Genomic DNA, 22,500 nt, shown 5'->3' on the forward strand with positions numbered 1-22,500 from the left:
GTTGCGTATTTGGGATGTTTTTAGTGATTATTTAAGCGTGAGTGTTATTCATATATTTTTGTATTACGGAGTTTCAGGTGTAATTTCTGTCTAATGAGTTGTGTATCAAATTTAAGTTTTTTCTGAAGAGTTTATTTTCACCCCTGAATTGATTTTGCACACTGTGGTTTAAGGTTGTGGTACGATTTCAACCTTGTGAATTTCGTATCCTGTTAAGTGAATAAAGGTGTAACCTATAATTTTGTAAGTGTATCGTGTGTATCAAGCGGTTCACTGAAACCGACAGCAGAGGAACATTTACCGTGAGCTCAAGAAGTATAAAAGTTCACCTTGGGACAGAGAGGTCCCCTTGGTTTTATAACTGAACGAAAGGCGTAGAAGGATAAATCCTGAAGCTGCAGACTGGGAAATCCAAAGGTATGTAGGGTGTGAATAATCTCCAGTACATGTACATATGCAGAGGCCAAAAATCAGTACCAACGGTCAATCCAAACAGAGCCCAAGAAAAGGTCCAGGAAACAACTTCTCATATCACCACCGAAGATTTCCATCTCCCCTCTGGTCAACAAGAGCCGGGGTGTTTGGGGGGCCGGAGGGGGGAGGGGGTGGGAAGAAGGCCACACCCAGTGAAATCACCAAATATGGAATTTGAAAAGAGGATTACCAAAAACATACAACAAGCCAAACACCGGAGAGGAGAAGACTAGCAATTACCATTCTTAACTAATTAACATTTAAAAAATAATCTAATACATTATTCATCTTTCATTAACTGGCAACAAGATGACACCTCCTCTCCCAAAGAAATTTTTTTTTGATGAAAAATAAATATTAATCAAAATTTTTAATAAAAGCAAAAATATGAAATAATCACATGCTGAAACAAATACAATCAAACAAACACAAATACAAGATTTCATTCACAGCTGTAAAAACCAAAATACTCATTAAGAAAATTGCACTTTTAAAACATGACGAGAATAATGGGGGGGGTGGGGGGGGGGGGGGGGTGGGGGGGGGGGGTGTGGCAAAGAAACAAGGATGCAGCTTACAATCAAGGCACTAAAATTAACAAAATATCAATATACACTAGAGGATATACTGCACTGAAAACCTCAGAAACCAACTCCAAAAAAACATTCTTCCCAAGAGCTACAAGGCTCTCACATAAGTACATACTTAAGAGCTACACTGTCTTAAACCGGATTCCACATATCTGTTCATAGGTCATAACTATTTTACATACACTCAAAGTTGTTTCACTTTGTTTCTCATCGCTCATTGTAACAATGTTCAGCGAACAATAGTCCTGTCTATAAACACCGTGACAACACACTTGATCACTATAAAAGCGTCCTACCGAATACATACACCAAAACTGGACAATACAGAGAAAGGCAACACAGTTTTCCCCTGAACAATCCCAACACACAAAAATTTCCTGAAGCGTAGTTATGCCTGAAAATAAAGAATGGCTGGATTAGTAGCTGTCAGCTAACAATGTAAACTCACCGATTAGTATCCTAGCCAAATTAATCACCCCACCGTATCGCACCAATGTGCCAATGACCAGTAAATACCACCATCCTTGTATACCACACCTCCCAGTAACAATCTTTACAATATTAACCATTTGTATCCTATAACACTCATTCCATAACGCATTTTTAACACATCACCAATCTTCATTAAGATAAACATTGCCACAAAATATGAACACCGGGGAGCACCTTTTACCTTCACCTATGGTCGTAATATTAAACCATTCTTAATTTTATAGCCTTATGTATTAATACATAATCGTTATACAATCAACTACTCTTTACAATAAAAAACCTAAGCACATACTTCAACAGCACACATACAGTAATTAGAACGATACACATACTACCTTTATATCCGCATAGCCCTCCACAAGAATTTCTACTCAACGCTGCGGGAAAGAACATCGGCAACAATATTAACTTTTCCTGGAATATGTGAAAATTCCAAATTCCACTCCTGAAGCAGGAGACTCCACCGCATCAAACGTTGATTTTTATTCTTGTACCTGCTGATGAAGGTCAGGGGATTATGGTCCGTCATAATCTTTATAGGAGTTCCTGTGGAAGAGATAAACCCGGAAATGATTAATGGCTAATATTACAGCAAGTGTCTCCTTCTCCACAGTAGAATATTTACGTTGGGCAGAAGACAGTTTTTTTTTAAAGAATGCGACAGGGTGGGAAATTCCGTGGCGAGAGAAAAAGGAAGGTCAAAATCAGGAGCTCTCAAGAAAGGAAAATTAAGAATTACCCTTTTCAAATAATCAAAAGCCCTTTGTGTTTCGTTAGTCCAGACAAAAGCTACCTTCTTTCTTAGGAGATTCGTTACTGGGTCGGCGATGTCAGAAAAATTCTTAACAAACCTTCTACAATACCCAACTAAACCCAGGAATCTTCTGACATCTCTCCGACACCTAGGATTTTTTTTTTAATTGTACATAAACAAAGTGAAAATTATCTACAATTAGAAACTCTTATATAAACTATTACTTTTTCTGAAAAAAATATAATTAATATAATTAAAATAATGTTATGATCTTTCAAAAAACTAATTTGTCTTAAAAAGGAACCGTAATTATTCTTTATTCTATTGTCATGTAGTAAATATTAATCTTTCCTGTAATTATTGATATTATAACAAGTAACCTTGTGATATCATTTGCAACCATATTCAAATCATTTCTAGTACACCACATCGTGTATATATAAGAACACAATAAAAATATACAAACATTCCTCCTGCATTTGTGTTTGGTATCGAAGTCAAAATATAAAAGTTTCAAATTGTTCTCCGGCTCAAACTTACAAATGTTTTTAAGTACACTTTTTAGCCATTTGAACACTGGTTCAGTTCTTTTGCACAAATAAAAAAAGGTGAATAGCACTTTCCTCTATATTACATATTTCACATCAGGAATTGCTGGATAAATTTGATAAGTGAAGACGTTTTTCACAGGTACTAATCTCCTTTCCCACGAAAACGGTCAATATAACAAAAATTCTTCCATATTACTTTCCAGTCAAATAAAGGATATTTATATTCTACAGGGATGTCATGTTTCTGTAAAATACTTCGGTAAACACTCTTATTAGATAACATTGGAAAATTATGAACCTCCTTTAATTTAACGACAGAGCCAATAGTATAACTGTAATATGGGGTGGGATAGCAAAATATTTGTGGAGCTTTAAAGTCTAAGTCAAAGAACTTACACAACCTAAAATAACAATAATGCAAAATTAAGCTCTGGGGGCCCTTATTCAATATGTCAGTGTTTCAAAAAGGTATTAACAATAATAGCATTAGCTTTAGCTCTCACATCGAAAACCGCCAAACCACCTTCAGTCCTACCTCTAGACATTGTAGATCGTTTAATTGGTTCATATCTACCACACCAAATATATCTAAAAACTAGTTTCTCAACTCTGATGCCATAATTATGAGGTAAGGGATACACATGAGCAATATTCCATACTTTTGTCAGAATACACGCATTTGCATATGACGTCCCCTGAAAAAGGTTCAATTTCCTTGCATGAAGCAATTTCAAATGGTTGTCTATTTTGCTTATGACATGTTCCCATTATTCTTTAGACTTTCCTTATAATCATTACAATGATGGATACCTAGCGTGAAAAAAAAGAAGTAACTTTCTGTCTTATCCATGTAAGGGGACCATTCCTTTTATTATTCCCTTCCAACCACCCATACTGAATAGTCTTGACTTTTCATTTCTATTAATTTTGCTATTTGTAGCTAACTCAAATTCCTGCACAATTTTATTCACTTCTCTTAAACTATCTTCTGTTGTGATTATTATATTATTATCATAAGCATAACCAACTGCTTTGAGAGTAGTGTGATCAGGTAAGACTAAGGGTTTCACAATAATATTTTCCTTAATTGCTGTAAAGAATGATTCTTGATAGATTGCTATAACATCTTGCTAAGTGGACATCGTTGCCTGACTGACCCTGTTATTTGGAAAAAGGAAGTTACATTATTAATTACCACACATTGCACTTTCTATTTGATTATATAGCATACTGTATTTTCCCTACAAACTAGTCTCCAAACCCAAGACACTTCAAAGACTTAAACAAAAATTCTGTATTAACCATATCAAAAGCCTTATACCAGTCTAATTTAAGAAAGGCAGCATTCATATCAGTAGAATTAACATAATACATAACATCCCTGATCAAATATATAATGAACATTGCTTCGTCCTGGAATACAGCAAAACTGATTAGTATCAATCTCTTTGTCTAACACTTCTTTCATACGAATAGCTAAAAGTTTAGAAATTTATTTTATAATCACACAAAGGAGAGAAATTGGCCTCCAATTCTTCAGCTCTTTTTCGTCTCCGCCTTCATGAATAAGTATAATGACTCCTTTCCTTTGCGAAACTAAAATCACCTTATTTCTCATTATATACTTTACCAATGAAGAAAAATCATCCCCAATTACATCCCAATTCTCTAAATAAAACTCACTATCAGACCATCGATTCCAGGATTACGATTCTTCATAAAACTTTTGATAACTTTCAAAATTTCCCCTTTTGAATAATCCTAATTCAACTCTTCCCTATCACTGTCATCAAGCTTTATTTTTAAGAAGGATAAAAACTTAAGAATAAAGGAATTAATATAATTCTGTATACTAGCCGAGGATTGAAGTTTATTCCCCCTATTATCTTTTAAACAAGTAATTACTTTTTTCGCCATAAATTCTTGCTGTTTAGCTATTACAAATTTTGAAACTTTCTCATTATTTTGAAGATTTAGTAAACGGGATCGAACCTTGATCCCTTCTGCAAATTCATCTCTTATTTCCTCAATTTTCTTTTTCACATTATTGAGTTCTAACGTGTTAGGATTTCCGGTCTGATAAGAAGCCTCATACAAGTATCGTAATCTATTTTCTAACAAGTTTAACATACCAAATCTCTGTTGTTTCTTAAAAGAACATGCTTTCATATAGAACTTTTTAACTTCCTCTTTAACCAGATTATCCCACCACAGTAATATATTAGCATATTCATCCCTTTTCTTCTGTAACTCACTCCACTTTTGTTTAAGGTTTTCTTCGATTTCGGTGTCTTTTAGAACTGAACAATGAAGCTTCCAGTAAGATTTCCCTAACTGTACTACATCAGGTAATCGTATATCACACAGGAAACAAGAGTGGTCTGAAAACGACACTGGAACAGTTCTAGTTTCTGTGACACTATTTTTGTCTATCTCCCCCTAACAAAGGTATACTCGGGTAACCTATGGCGGATGTTATGGACATCCTTTATCTTCATAGCATCAACATTCTTCAAACTATTCGAAAAACAAGAAATTTTTGGATGTGAAGAGTCCTTATCATTAATGATACAATTCCAATCTCCCCCAATAATCGCCTTATCACAATTATTCTGTATCAATGATAACAAATCCTTCTAAAAAAACTCCTCCCTCTCTTTATGGAATTTGTTCCCTGAATGAGCACATATGTTCACAATTTCTTTAACCTTGCTTTGATACTTTAACGACACTTTACATAGCCTTGACTTGACGTCGGATATAAATACACATTTTCAACTACTACATCTATCTTCTTATTAACTAGTACTGCAGTCCCTCCCTTAATATTGATAGTTGGATTTAATATGATTTCATAAAACCTCTCCAAAAAACCAAGAGAAGCTATGGACTTTACGTTATGTTTATGCAGTAACAGTATATCTATCTTATTATAATTAATGAATGAGTGTAGTTTAGTCTGCTTGTTAAAACTAGATAAACCATTAATATTAAGGGTTGCAATACGTAAGAAGATAAATTTTTGTATAAATGATCATAAACATTATTACAAATCAACCAAGTTATCTGTAAACATAGGGGCTTCTTCGGCACGGTTTTCAGTTTATGTATATCCTAGATATTCATAGTCTTTTTTTCCCCGAAACGTGTCATCACTAGTCCGTTTAACATTGCACTCAGTATGTACTTTGAAACCCTGAGTTCTCTTAGATTGTACCTAATTTTTTTTTCTCTGATTACTAATTTCCCGTTACCCTCGATTGAAGAAACAATATCATACTCGTCGTTTCCATCCGTAGTATCAACCACTAATGCCGCTTTGATCCATTGTGTTGAACCTTCAGTATAAGAGGAATTGTCATCTTCACCTTTCAGAACATAAGGTATATTTTCCTCACTAGAGTCAAAGAACTGGAATAGCTCTTTATGTACCGAATCATCCGAGTTATAATCCACATGTACATCAGCCACGGTTTTGTTTATCAGTAACATATTTGGACTACTATTGTCATCAATATTTTCCCCTTCTAAATCATAACAGGACATAGGGGTATTTTGACACTGAGAGGTCGTTACTTCCATATGCAAGTTAGTAATCAATTCCATTGTATCCTGCTCCCTATTCGTAACAGTATCCTCAATAACGTTTCCATTTTCCTTTTCCTTTTGGCTTAATATCTCGACATTTCCACTAGAAGTGTCCTCCTGTCGATCCTCCTCCTGACGATCTTTTTCCATTCGACCATCCTCCGTTCGATCCTCCTGCCCTGTCTTCTCACTTCTTTATTCTCCACTTGTTTCTCTACCGAGACTTGCGTTTGAACCTTATTCCCTTGTACTTCTTCCTGAATTTTATTATTTGCCTCGTCATTCCGAGAATTATCCTTCGGATTGCATGCATTATTTTTCATAGGTAGAATTGGAAACTCATTTTCATTTTGTGTCACAATTTCTTCTGCAGTACAATTTACAGCCAAATGGCCTTCTTTCCCACATTTGATACAAGTGTGTGGTTGTCCGCGATAATAGAACCACAGCAAAAATCTACCTAGTCTCAACGTCGATTGAATAGGTTTCTTTAGAACCATCAACACGGTTCTGTTACCATTGTTCTTCTCCACCAAGGTGCCAGACGTATAAACCTGGTTTCTGATATTAAATACCTTACCATATGACGAGAGCATCTTACTTAAGTCTTCATTGGTTAGCTCAAATGGTGCATTTTTAATAGTGACAATGATTTTTCTTGTTGATAGGTTAACAATTTGATTACTAACCTCTTTATTATCTAAAGCCAGAGTAGGTCCTTCATAATCTCTCATGATTCTCTCAAATTCTTCAGCTACATGGTCTTCAAATTTCACTATTGTCTTGATGAATCCTACTTGTTGAACTCCATATATGCTCATAAAATAGGCTTGAATCTTTCCTAATATACCAAATACATCGTCCTTCTGAAAAAAATCCACCATTCTGTCTAAGGCCATGGTGTGTTGTGTATGGTTGGCAAGACTGTGTTGCCATGGAAACTACAAGGAAATCGGGACGAGGTAGAATTTCCTGAAGTTCCCCCGGCCCTAGAAACTTACTGTCACTTTCTTTACACTGTTAATTCACTGTCACTCTAGTCATCAAAGCAATAACTGCAATATGTTGCCCCAATATGCTCACTCACATGAGCTAAAACCTCCTTGGAATACCCAAAAACACACCAAATATTGACAGCCAAATTTGCTGAACCTTCTGTCAAAGATCAGTATTACCAACCTCCCAACACCTAGGAATTAACATTTTTTCAATACAGTCAACGTTAGCTTGTTTTGGAGCAACCTTACCATCACCAATTTCATGACCTAAATATACCACCTTTGCTTTTGCAAAATTCACTTTTCTTCAAATTGATCACCAAACCAGCTTTTTTCAGTACCTCAAACAAGGCTTTAATACGCTTTAAATGTGTTTCCCAATCATCGCTATAAATAACAATGTCATCAATATAAACGACACATCCTTCCAAACCGTACACCAACGTATTCATCAACCTTTGAAAAGTGACGGCGGCATTCTTCATACCAAAACGGCATCACACGACATTGAAACAACCCTTGAGGTGTTACGAAGGCTGACAAACGCCCTTGCTCGTTTCGACAAAGGAACTTGCCAATACCCTTTTGATAAATCTATTTTACTTATATATTTAGATTTACCCATACGATCAATGCAATCTTCAATACGAGGTAATGGATAACAATTAGATTTAGTCTACTCGTTAATCCTTCTATATTCAATGCATAACCTAAAATCCCCATCGGGGTTCTTTACCAATACAACAGGAGATGACCAAGGACTTTTACTATGCTCAATTAGACTTTGCTTTAACATATAATCAACCTCCTTAGCAACAACTTCGCTTTTGAAAGGGTTTAACTTGTAAGGAGATTGTTTCACAGGTGTGGCATTGCCTACGTCCACATCATGTTCAAGGACTGATGTCCTTCCTGGGACATCTGAAAACAATGCTTTATAATCACACACCAACTTCTTCAGAGACCTACGTTTCTCATAGCACAAATGAGAAACTGAACTACCAAAATTTTATAAAGAACTCTTATTACTTGATGGCCAGTTACCATCATTACCATATTTATTCTCATTACGTTCTTCCTCTGAAAAGGAATAAAGGTTATTACATTTAACAATCTCTCCAATTGTTGCCACAGGATTAGCTTTCTCCCGTTCCATATATGCCTTCAACATATTTATATGACAGAGCTGAAAAGGTTTCCTTCTCTCAGGAATCTGTACTAAAAAATTAACATTACTAATTTTTTTCAAAATTTTCCAAGGACCTGAAAAAGAAGCTTTTAATGGATTACCGGGAAGCATATTTCCCAATTCTGGAAGAGTTTAGGGATGGGGAAAATTAGGACTAATCAGAGCACGGGAAGCTGATCCATGACGTCACAAGCCACGCCTTTTAGCTCCCTCCTATATCCATTACTGCCGCCAGTCACGATGCCGAAGAAATACTTTCTTCTCAATTTCACAGTTTACGGCTTGTATGGCATATATATTTTAGTCAGATATATCTAAACATAATGTAACACTTATTTAACAATATTATTCTTCAAATGAGATACACAGTGAAATATATTATTGGTTATTGGCTTCTCCCTCTTGGTAAATCATATTTTCACATCGCGAATTTCTTAATTATATACATGAAAATGCATGTTTAAAGCCATTTATAAAGAGTTGCGGTAACTCATGGGATGAATCACACAATATACAAGATGGTAAAAATGATGGTATCTGACCTGTTTGTAGGGGAAGATAGAGAGAGGGAGTAGGCTTACACTACGGATTTCTATAGACATATGCTATTTCGTAGTAATGCACATTGTATAAAAGCAATATACTGATCATTACTAGACCATGAACAGAAATCAGACTGATATAGTCCCTACTATTTACAGGGACAGTGTATCAGCTTCATTCATTAAATTATTTCAAGAGCTAATGTGCCCTTAAGGAAACCTAAGGAAAACTACGGTATTGTTGTTTTGGTGATCTACGTTAGCCTATTGTAACCAAATATTCCGTTTTCATAAAACCTTCCAGATGTCCTTACCTGGTTGGTCCTTGTCATTCATTGTGTACGACTATAAAAAAAGTTATTGAAAAATTTTTGCTTCTGAGTTTTACTTTTCATACATTGTGTACAAACAAATAAAAAGTGATAATATAATTCAGTATTAAATATTTTTAGCAAGCCCTTACGTGATTTTTGCTTTAAAATCATTGTGTACAAAGAAAAAACTAATTATTTAATTTATTTAATATTTTTAGCAAACCTTTCGTACTTGTCTTTCATTGTGTGCATTCAAAATGAGTATTTCATTAGTATGTAATACTTTTAGAAATTATAGGAGTACAGTAGACGTTTTACTAAGCTGAACTAGAGCAGAATTGATGCATAAATTTATTAGAATTGCGATATGCTTCAAAGTAATTATGGATGACACGTTTTTTCCAACTCTTTTAACGAAAATTTTATGCAAATATTCAACATGTATTAATTAAAACCAGGGATAACGGTAGTATATGAGTAGGCTATACTACTATTGTTTCATACAAGCTCACATTCAATGGCCTTAAATTAAGTGCATAGATTATTTATTTATTTATTTATTTTTTTGCATATAGATTTGTGGCATTATGCCAAGCACTGGGGCAACTAAGGCCATTCAGCGCTGAAACGGAAATTGGCAGTAAAAGGTTTGAAAGGTGTTACAGTAGGAAAACCTCAAAGCAGTTGCACTATGAAGCAATTGTTAGAAGAGGATGGGCAATGAGATGGAAGAAAGAAAATATGAACAGAGGCAACAGTAAAATGAATGAAAATAGTTGCAGCTAGGCGCCGAAGGAACGCTGCAAAGAACCTTAAGTAATGCCTACATAGCACCGAATGAAGCACTATCACCCTACGGAGTGCATAAATTTCTCATCAAAACTGTATCCTCCACATTTCTTTTAAACATATGGCAGTTATAATTTTACTTCTGTACATGATACCTTTTTATAGCCTGAAACAACTGGCAGTAACGCCTGAAAAACGTTCCATGCTCCATGCTTTTAAAATCGTCACTTTCAAAGTCCAAGACTCCTGATGGGAGTCAAAGTGCCGCGAAGTTCTTGGCCTCCTGATTGTAGTCTGTAGTGCTAATTACAGATCATATACCATCATTTTACGATACCATCCATTTTGTGTATTGTTTGATTTATCCCATGTGTTATCGTAACTCTTTCTAAATGTCATTAAACACACATTTTCAAGTATATAATTTAGCAACTCGCGATGAAAATGTTATTTATGGACTAAATATCGACTTTCCGAGCAGGAATTAAGAGACACTGAGTACTATTACCATGAGAGAGAAGGCAATAACGCTTAATATATTTCACGGTGTATCTCATTTGAAGAATATATTATTTGTTGAATTCGTTTTACATTATATTTAGATATATCTGACTAAAATGTATAGGTCAAACAAACCGTAAATTGTGGAATGGGGAAGTTTTTTCTTCGTCATTGTGACTGGCAGTAATGGCTATGAGACCGAGTGTAGCTAAAAGGCGGGGCTTGTGACGTCATGGACAGCTCCACGCGTTTTGATTAGTCCTAATTTTACCCATCCCTAAACTCTTCCAGACTTGGGAAATATGCTACCGAGAAAAGGTAACAACACCAACACCTTATCGCCATCAGCGAAGTTACGAGTCTTGGTTTTCCTGTCAAAAAAGTATTTCATTCTTCTCTGACTACACAACATATTTTCACGAGCAAATTCCCAAGCCTTCATCATTTTATCACCCAAATTAGTCATGTAATCCAACAAATTAATATCAGGAATGTCATTTTCCCATGACTTACGACATCAAGAGGACCACGAACACAATGTCCGAAAACCAAATTGAAAGGCGAAAAACCTAATGATTGACTTGGAGCCGACCGAAAAGCAATTAAGAAATATGGTAATTCTTTACCCCGCTCAGAACCGTGACTTAAACTATATTTCCTAATCATCGATTTCATGGTTTGATGAAACCTCTCCATAGCACCCTGACTTTCTAGATGATAAGGAGATGAAGTCACATGTTTAATACCTAACTCTGCCATTTTCTCTCTAAAATACTTGCTGACGTCATTAGTACCACAGTCTGATTGAATTATCTTAGGCATCCAAAACCTGGTAAAGAAATCAATTAGTACATCTACAATCTTAACACTTTTATAGTGCGCAGTGGTATTGCCTTATGATATAGAGACATTTTATCCATAATAGTAAAAATATATTCATTCCCACTACGTGTCTTGGGCAATGGTCCTACAATATCAATAATTACCTCTTTAAAAGGTTCAGAAACAAGGGGGATAGGACATAAAGGAGCCTTTGGTATAGACTGATTGGGCTTACCGACCTTCTGACAGACGTCAAAATTATTGACAAACTTCTTTACGTCTGCCTTCAACTTGAGCCAATGGTAATTCATAAGCAACTTCCTTGTAGTCTTATGAATGCCAAAATGACCAGCCAAGCCACTGTCATGCGCCAATGATATTAAGTCATTCCTGTAAACAAAAGGTACCATTATCTGTTTCAAAATTTCATGATCAATATTGTCAGCCTTCATAGGCCTACTCAACCTATATAAAATATTATTAATTATCTTAAATCTGGGAACGGTTACATCAGACACCTCACCTGACTCAATAGGGAGATCCCGAAAATCCTTTTTCTGAGCTATTAATAAGCTCTTCAGTAGTCCAATTTGTCCTTCAAAATCCCAATATCTCCTACAACTATGCTATCACTACGTTCTAAACTATTCAAATCTACATTTGTTGCTGACTCTGCAGCGTCAACAACACTAGCTCTAGAATGAGTAACTACTGCAATTTCATTATTCATCAAAATTGGATTATGTTTATTTTTATAAGCCACATTATTTCCTACCACTACATGAACGTCCTTAACAGGAAACTTATTCACAATGGACAAAATCGCTAGGTAATGCCTCTCGTAAAATCAACGACTGAGCCGCACCAGTGTCTCGCAAAATACGAATCTCTTTTCCTTTGGATGAATTCACAGACGAGACACTACCATGGGACAAATACCTGTTAAAGCAATTAGCTAGTCATTGTTCAGCCGTTGTCGTTTGGACGGGATCTCTCTCTCTCTTTTCAATGCCCATAACTGGAGTACCATTAGCTTGCAGGGACTTCTTGAATGCAAAACACTGACTTTTTACATGCCCCTTTTTATTACAAAAGAAGCATGTCATGCCTCTCAACCTTTCAGGATTATAAACATTATACCCCCTGTTACCTCTATTCGGAGAAAAGCGATTATTATTGGGAGAAAAATTATTATTATTATTCTGCCTCCTGGGGTAATTCCTAATAACATAATTAGGCCTACCACAAACATTATTATTATTATAATTATTATTATTACTACCGCTCTGGCCCGTTCTAATCCAACCAGGACTTACATGATTCATCACCCCTAACTCATTTTTATGTGACAAATAATATTCGTCACTGGCAATGGCAACCTCCTGTAACGTGTCTATTTTTAACTCCTCTAAATGTACTTTTACTTTATCTAGTACACACCGCTTAAATTCTTCTACTAACAATAACTCCTTCAACTTGTCATAATCATCCACTTCTTTGGATTTGAACCAGTCTTCTGCATACTTTTTTTTCCCTCTAGCAAACTCTACAAATGTTTGTTCATTACCTGGCGATAAGCCTCCATAAGCCTTAAAACAATAGCTTTCACATTTTCATAGTCCGAGGATAAAGTTTCGTCCAAGGTCACATAAACTTTCTGGGCCCTACCTACTAACTTGCTCTGGTTAAGGGTGGTCCAATATTCCCGTGGCCATTGCAAACTCACCGACATTACATTCCTGAAAAGTAGGCACTAATTTTAAATCCTGTACCAAATCAGGTGTTACAGATCTACTGTCGTCTTTCCTTTTCTTTCTCCGCCCTAAACTTTTCCATATTAAATTCCAACATTTTCAATTCAATTTGTTTGTTCAGCACTTCTGAAGTTAGCTCCCGTTGAACCTTCCTGATCACCATCTGGTTTTACATTTTTGATACACTCATAAATTTGTAACAATAACAATGCTTTCTTTAAAAAGGCATCAAATTCTATCTCTAAATGTTGAGCCACCTGCTCCAACTCAGGCCTATTTAACTCTGCGAGCCTCTCCACTCAAAAGTTCAATTATATTAGCCACCTCCATTATTACCGAAAATCACACCAAAGAATAGTTCCAAAAATACCTAACACACGAAGAGGTGTAAAAATGTTGCTAAAAACAAAACCCCTAAAATTAATTCAGCACACTATTGAATACACACAGGCACGAAAAATCATGTGAAATGGTCGCCAGTTTGTGATGGATTGTTAACCACCACACGATACACTTATAAAATTATAGGTTACACCTGTGTTTACTTAACAGGATAGGAAATTCACAAGGTGTGAAATCGTACCACAACCTTAAACCACAATGTGCAAAATCAATTCAGGGGTGAAAATAAACTATTCAGAAAAAACTTAAATTTAATAGATAGCCCATTAGACAGAAATTACACCTGAACCTCTGAAATACAAAAATATATGAATAACACTCACGCTTAAATAATCACTAAAAAAGTCCCAAATATCCAACTAATAAAAGAAACCAACACATTCAAACACAAAATGGAGGGGGTCCAGAAAGAAGGAGTAAGGCAAAAAGAAAGAATATCCTAACCAATACACACTAATATTCCTAGTAACTTCTCCTAATGTTTTAAAATTAATTCTCCTCTTGCAAGGCAAAGTAAAACTCCACGTCTGGAGGACAAATCAGGGTGATTATCAGATGCTAATCCAATCACAGCGCTGAATCCAAAACTAGTAAAAGGTGGCTGGCAAGTATCAAGCGGTTCACTGAAACTGACAGCAGAGGAACATTTACCCTGAGCTCAATAAGTATAAAAGTTTACCTTGGGACAGAGAGGTCTCCTTGGTTTTATAACTGAACCAAAGGCGTAGAAGGATAAATCCTGAAGCTGCAGACTGGTAGATCCAAAGGTATGTAGGGTGTGAATAATCTCCAGTCCATGTTCATATGCAGAGGCCAAAAATCAGTACCAACGGTCAATCCAAACAGCGACCAAGAAAAGGTCCAGGAAAACAACTCTGCATATCACCACCGAAGACTTCCCTATCCCCTCTGGTCAACAACAGCCGGGGTGTTTGGGGGGCCGGAGGGTGGTTGGGGGGGAAGAAGGCCACACCCAGTGAAATCACCAAACATGGAATTTGAAAAGAAGATTACCAAAAACATACAACAAGCCAAACACCTGAGAGGAGAAGACTAGCAATTACTATTCTTAACTAATAACAGTTCAAAAATAATCTAATACATTCTTCACCTATCATTAACTGGCAACAAGATGACATATATATATATATATATATATATATATATATTATATATATATATATATATACATTATATATATACATATATATATATATATATAGTATTATTATATATGTTATATATATATATATATATATATATATATATGTATATATATCAGGAGACAGAGGAAGGCGACGGCCAGTAGGACACATCAGTGTGAAGGTGGACTATTAGAAACGTTGCAATTCATTAAAATTCTTTATTTCCTACGTTTCGTAATATCATTATTACATCTTCAGGGAATCTGTTAAACAATAAATAAAATTAATTTAAAATTACTTAAAAATTACTTTAAAAATTACTCTAAAATTCAACATTTATAAATTACAACACAATTTAAAAAACATACAGAAACGAAAACAAAACAAAAATAAAGATAAAAAGACCAGAGGACCGCTAACCAACCTTATGCCGAGAAGGCAAGAGACAAGAATGACAGAACAAATAAAAGTTAGCTCAGGTACAGTTGTGTGGAGGAGGTCTGGGTATTTAACTGGGGAACCAGTTGTTTAATAATAATGACTCTAGGATAGGCAGTTCATATGCATTGTTCGCTTGGCCTATAACTCGGAAATCGCTTCTTTCTATATATATTTTACAATTTTTCGAATGGTTTCTTATATTAGAGTGTTCGGGATTGGAGAGCCTACAGCCAGTACGGAAACATATGTCGGATCCACGAGGAGGTTACTGCGGGTCAGAATCGACTCTCATTGGGGATTAAGTTTCCGTACTGGCTGTAGGCTCTCCATTCCCGAACACTCTAATATAAGAAACCATTCGAAAAATTTGTAAAATATGTATTGAAAGAAGCCATTTCCGAGTCATAGGCCAATCGAACAATGCATATGAACTGCCTATCCTAGAGTCATTATTTATTAAACAACTGTCCCAGTTAATACCCAGACCTTCTCCACACAACTGTACCTGAGCTAACTTTTATTTGTTCTGTCATTCTGTCTCTTGCCTTCTCGGCATAAGGTTGGTTAGCGGTCTTTGGTCTTTTTATGTTTATTTTTGTTTTGTTTTCGTTTCTGTATGTTTTTTTAATTGTGTTGTAATTTATAAATGTTGAATTTTAGAGTAATTTTTAAAGTAATTTTTAAGTAATTTTAAATTAATTTTATTTATTGTTTAACAGATTCCCTGAAGATGTAATAATGATATTACGAAACGTAGGAAATAAAGAATTGTAATGAATTGCAACGTTTCTAATAGTCCACCTTCACACTGATGTATATATATATATGTATATATATATATATATATATATATATATATATATATATATATATATATATATATATATATATATATATATATATATATATATACGTATATAGATATATATATATATGCGCTGAATTTTTACTCATACACCGGGAAATTGATAAGGTTAATTGAAATATTAAGAAAAATTAAGTAATTTATTGTAATTGAAAACTGTCCTATCATCCAGGTGCTGATGCGGCAGCTAATACACAAAGTTGATCATCGTGAAGCTTGGGGGAGCCGCAGTAATTCAGCCACTTCCAAAATACCTTAAATATTACCAAATGCCTAATTAATCACTACACAATAATCGTATGCATATATCTAAATATAAGTATGAGCATGTGCAGCACTTATAACACTTGGAAAGTTGCATACCTTGGAAAATCTAAAAATATATATATACCAACAGTCCAAACTGACGTCCACGTAGTACATAATTCATTATATCCCTGGAAGGGTACGAAACCTCGTATTACAAATATGCAAGGTATGAAACAGATGCTTAAATGAAAATACTAAAAAGTAAGTGATGGTAATTGGAAGGCATTTTAATATGGGAAAGCATTATCCCTCCAAAGGATTTCGGATTGACAAACAAAACTCCCCCTGAGTTTTACAGACCCACGAATATATCCTGGGACGAAGGCGAAGCAAGTGTAGAGTGAGAGACTGCGATGAAGGAATGCTTCTTCCTGGCTGGGTTTAAACGGCGATTACATGTCGAAAGGAATAGTCGTCGTCACTTCAAAGATATAGCTGTATATCCTTATATAGTCAATAGAGCTCAGAGTATCTGAGTTACGAGACCCTTCGTGATTGAAATCTCCTTCGTAACAGACTTAAGTTTCCGTCAACCTCAGGAAGAAAGCAAAATCATTAGTGGTTGGTTAGGACAGAACCAGAACGGCCGCTGGAAGGCAGAGAGCTGTTAACAACCAAGGGGGTAGTTAAATATTTGAAAACTACGTTAACTGTCTTCCAGTGACCATGCTAATTAAACAAATAATAAAAAATACAAATTCCATGTGGAATTTTAGTACACTGCAGGGGAACGAATCCAAAAAAAGTGTTTTTGGATTTTGCCAAATACATAAGAATATATATACAATGCATACAAAAATTAAATTTATCAAAGTTTATAAATTCAACATTTCAGAGGTTTTTCTCCGGCTTTCCACAGCAGCCTTTCTTTTAGGCCTCTCAGAAGCTGGTGATGATTTGTCTAAGTTTTGCAAATCACTGGACTTTGAGTCTTCATCATCTAAGGAAAGATAAGGTATTAGTTTATTAACGTGGAGTTTACACATTTGTCTGGTACGGCCTTTAAATACTACAGCATGTGTAGTCTCCCCAAGATCATTCGTAAAAGTTTCTTTATCCGACCTAAAGGATAATTGTTAATCTTAGTATTATCTTCCTTGATCAAACAATGTCACCTACTTTTAGAAGATGATGAGTCACCGGGCGATATCTACCCTTCCTATCAACTGCTTGGCTTAAAAGTGTTTGCATAAACTCATGATGGTAAATATCTATAAGTTTACTCCTAATCCTAGACAGTGGTTCAAATTTATTAGTAGCTCCACAAGGGATAAATTCTTCATCCTTGGGTAAAGGTTGTAAATCTGAATGACATTGAGTGAGGAAAGCTCATACCCCTAATTAACATTTCGGGTGTTATTGGTTCAGGAAGGTCTTCTGCTGCACTATCCCTAAGAGCCTCTTTAAAAGATATTGGTCGTCGATTTACCAAGTGGACAACATGACATACAGTAAACTCAAAATCAAAGTAGGAGAGAATATGGTTCTTGATGGACCCATAGAGAAGTCTCTTTGTTAACTTGACACAAATCTCGACAAGGGAGCCCAACTGACTACATCCTTTAAAATATTGTTGAAAAGTTAATGGTTTAACACCACGCTCCTCAAAAATACAACTGTGTGTGGGGGTCATTCAAAATGAAGATAGACATTAGCTCCTGCAACTATTTGTGACCCTAAGTCACTAATGCATAACTGTGGAATGCCGAACTCGAAGCAATGAAGAGAAAATGCCCTAAGAAAATCTGGCACATTGAGTGTTCTACAAATTTTTAAATTAATTGCACGAGACCAAGTGCAAGTAAAACATAATAGCCATACCTTACCCTTTTCCTTCTCCAGTTTAACTGTAAAAGGCCCTATATAATCTACGAAAATATTGCCGAAAGGCACAGCTGGTGGGTCTTCCCTGAATTCCTTGTAACAATTCTGATTTAAATTGACAGGGCGTGCATTAAATCTCTTGCAGTGAACACATTGCCTCAGAATCTTTTTTTAACCACTGAAAAGAATTTCAGGAATTCCCTCAAATTAATTTCTTATTAATTCAGAAAGAACAGCATAGCACCCAGAATGAGCTAATTTGTGATGAATATCCAATATAATTAACTTCGTTAAATGACTGTCTCTTGATAATAGAATAGGAAATTTTTTCTCTTTCTTAAATTTGCTCTTCACTCTCAAATGCCATTGTTATCAACAACAAGTTGAACTGAGAAACTATACCTGGTATATCCTTTGCTGCAGAAAAACCTTTAGAAAATGCTCCAAAAACATCAGCAAAGTGATTTTGTTGATCGTCAAAATCAAATGTACAAGAGCTAAAGCAAAAAATTATTATCTTCTTGTACATCAACATGTCTTCTCACTTTAGCTTTCCATTTGTGTATGCATATTATGCACCGACGGTACAGCAAAACAAGTCTTCGGAGGTCAGAAAAAATCAGAAATGTTCACCAAGTAATTTCTCTTAACTAAAGGAAACATTAGAAAGATTCATGTAATTTCCAGAAAGATACCCGCTTGAGGAATAGTGAACTGCATGGCTTGCGCCCTAACATTACTCAGGTCCGGGTCCTGAAAGGAAACAAGACTTCATTAACATTTATATGATGTGCACCTGGTTACCATGTCAGCAGGATTCTCCTTGCCATTAATAAACCCAAAATGAACAGGATATGTTTCACACAGTTTTTGTATACTGTAAATTCGGTTCAATACAAAAGTAGAACATTGGTTCATTTTCTTAAGTTGAAGCGAAGAACTTATTAACCACTGCAGGGCACAAGAAGAATCTGAAAATAGACAAATCTTTGTCACCTTTATAGGTTTTATACAATTGGGACCAGCAAGATCCAAATAAAGACCAACAGATTGTTCGACTCCTAGATTAAAGGCGTGGATCTCTAAAGATGGTATGGATTTACCTTTCAATTGGGTATTAACCAACCGATTTTTAGCATTAATAAAGGTAAGTTTGCCAGACTCTACATTCAATAAATAAATTACACACCCATATATGTCACAACTGGCATCAGTAAAAAACAATTATATGATACTCACCCATCCCTTCGACCCACAAAAACGAGTACTTTAAGAGGGGGCGATGAATTACACTGTCTACAGATATTCCTCCAGTCTTTAAGCTGTTGACTATTAAGAGGCTGGTCCCAGTTCAAACCCTTTTGACATTGCAAGTTTATGCATATAAAGCCTACATCGGTTAAATAAAGGCAAGTTGAAACCAAATATATCGAACTGAGTGGCAATTGACCTAAGAACTAATCTTTTGGTATTAGCTTCTAGGTCAAGGGAAATTGGCCTAGTGAAAAGATCATCCGAAAGTCTATTCCATTCAAGCCCAAACAATTTGTTGACTTCCGGGTAGAACTTCTGACCGATCTATGTCAGACTGCAGATCAATGTCATTAGTCCACCAGTTGCTGAATTTCAAATTTAAAAGGTTTGAATATGCCAGCTAACTGCGTGTAGGCCCACCTCAAGTCATCAGAGTTGTTCATTGTGACAGCACCATTATCCATATATATTAAAGCATATATAAGTTTCTTGAGTTCATCGATTCTTGAATCATTACTGGAAGTCAAGATTAACATATAATACAATGAAGCCATCAAAAGAAATGGGCTACACCGAAGTCCAAATGAAAGCCTGACATTTTTATATAAGCAACTGGGGTGTAATCACCTGTGGTGACATTCCGAAACCAAAAAAATAATAGCCTAGACTGATCAATTTCACTTAAAGCCAACATATTAAAAGCTTTCTTCAAATCAAAAATCAAATTTTTCATCAAACCTAATATAAGAATGCAGATGGGAGAGCTTTTGATTTAAGTTAGGCCCAGCATACATACATTGATTATGTGACCAGTGACAGTCTCTTAGAGGATTCCTGCAAATTAGAAAGAAATACTAGCGACACTTAGTAGTTTCCCTTTCTGGCTTAAAGACTGGCATATGAGTCAGAAGGAGTAGTTAGGATATTCAGCCTTAAATACCTCCAAGTCCAAAATAGGATCAATAATACCCGCCTTCAATTGCTCCTTTATGCAGTTATCTACCAACTGCAAGGAACCTTTCTTACGAAGTAATTTTTTCAAATTTGATTGAAGAACAGCCTTGAAGAGACTCGTTTCTCGAAAGAGGTGCGATACCTTCCATTCCATAAACAGGGGAACAACTATGCGTCCATCACCTTTCGTGTGCAAATTTCTGAAAGTGTAGTCCACGAGAGAATCATCGAGCCGATTAGATTCATCACTGTAAACTTTCTGATCATAGTTCAAATAAAATTGGCTCTCCATATTCAAAATTTGATCAGTTGCTTCTGCAGTTTTCCTATCATAATAGTCCCTCTATCTGAAAGCACAGTAAAAGAACAATTTGTTGTAATGTCATTGAGTCGTAAAATTCTTCATTCACTGATACACTAATAGCTAGAAAATATGAATGGCTAGGGAAAGTGTAATATGTACCGTGTTCAGTATTAGAATTTTCTCCCCTCAATGGTTTCGAGGCCAAACTTTCATTACCTTTTAGTGAATTAAGATTAATTAGGAACCTATCAACATTCCCCATAAGCATTTATCCTAAAGAAGTCTCAATATACACAGACGAATTAGGACTCCCTATCACAATGTCTCTTCCCAAAAGGCAATGTGAAAAATCTACTCCTACAAAAGCTGAACATCATCAATGCTCTGAGAATTGGGTTGATAAAAGCTTGTCAGCAAATGCAAATTTTTACTCTGCATTATACTAACTACTTGCCAAGCCCATTACTTGCAGACAGGTAAACTCAATTGCAAGTTTATAGAGGGCACAACTAGAGCAGAAATAGCAAAGGTTTTCATTCCCCAGTTTAATAGGAACTTCAACAAGACTAGTAGAATATTCCTTTTGACCACATTAAAACCCTTTCACAGTCAGTTTTTACTTTAGTAGCTAAAGACCTGAAATTGTAAAAGGAAGCTAACTTGCTAGATATAAAAAGTGTTTTGTGATCCTGATCTTTAAGACCCTATAAAGCCTATCATGACCATTTATACAAAATGTAAAAGTAGGGAGAACTGAACCTGTGGTAACATTTGGTAATACGGCTATCCCACTGCTTGCTTCCTTGGAAGACTCTGCTTTACTATTAATCATATCAGGACTAAGGTTACAACAAAGATACTCCATATGATACTGTGAACAATGTGAACAAGGTCTTCGAAATCTGAATTTACATGCTTTAGTGGCATGATTAAAATTACCACATTTTACACAACCTTTATGCAATTTTAACAAATCAATTTTGGCAGAAGGGTGGCATACTTAGTACACTTATAATTTAAGTGATCACAGTCAGAAATACCAGCCTTAGTACAAAAATTACAAGCTTTGGTCGGAACTGTCTTAGTTTTTACAGCCATTGTATTAGTCTTTTCCTGGAATGGCTTTGAATGAGCTACAACTTTATCCCCCTGACCGATAATTTACCTTTCGCCTGACACCCTGTTCATACCTTTCACATGCTGTAAAGAAATTATCTATGATTTGCTTAAGTGATGGATGAGTCACATTAGTGATATGAACCATATGAGACTTAAATCTATCATTGAGTGCAGACCAAAACGAAATATCTAACAACCTCATCAACATCAATATTTAAATATTTTAAATTTTCGACTATAGTCCTAAGTTCTGATAAGAAAACAAGGGGTCGTCTCCTTCTTTGAGATGTAGACGGTCAATTTCTTAATTACAGCCGACTTTCGTAATTCACTCGAGGCAAAAGCCTGAATCTTAAAGTCTTTGGCATCTTTGTAACTTTCTTTGTCGGCCTCCAATGAACCAAGTAAACATTTAGCCCTACCCTCTACTTGTTGCTTCAAAAGTAAGAGCAAGTCCCTGTCTGGATAGTTAAAAGAAAAACTTTTGGGTAGTGGTTTCAAATTCTCGAATGAATTTCAAAAAAT

Source organism: Macrobrachium nipponense, chromosome 27 (assembly GCF_015104395.2).
Source record: "Macrobrachium nipponense isolate FS-2020 chromosome 27, ASM1510439v2, whole genome shotgun sequence".
Lineage (NCBI taxonomy): Eukaryota > Metazoa > Arthropoda > Malacostraca > Decapoda > Palaemonidae > Macrobrachium > Macrobrachium nipponense.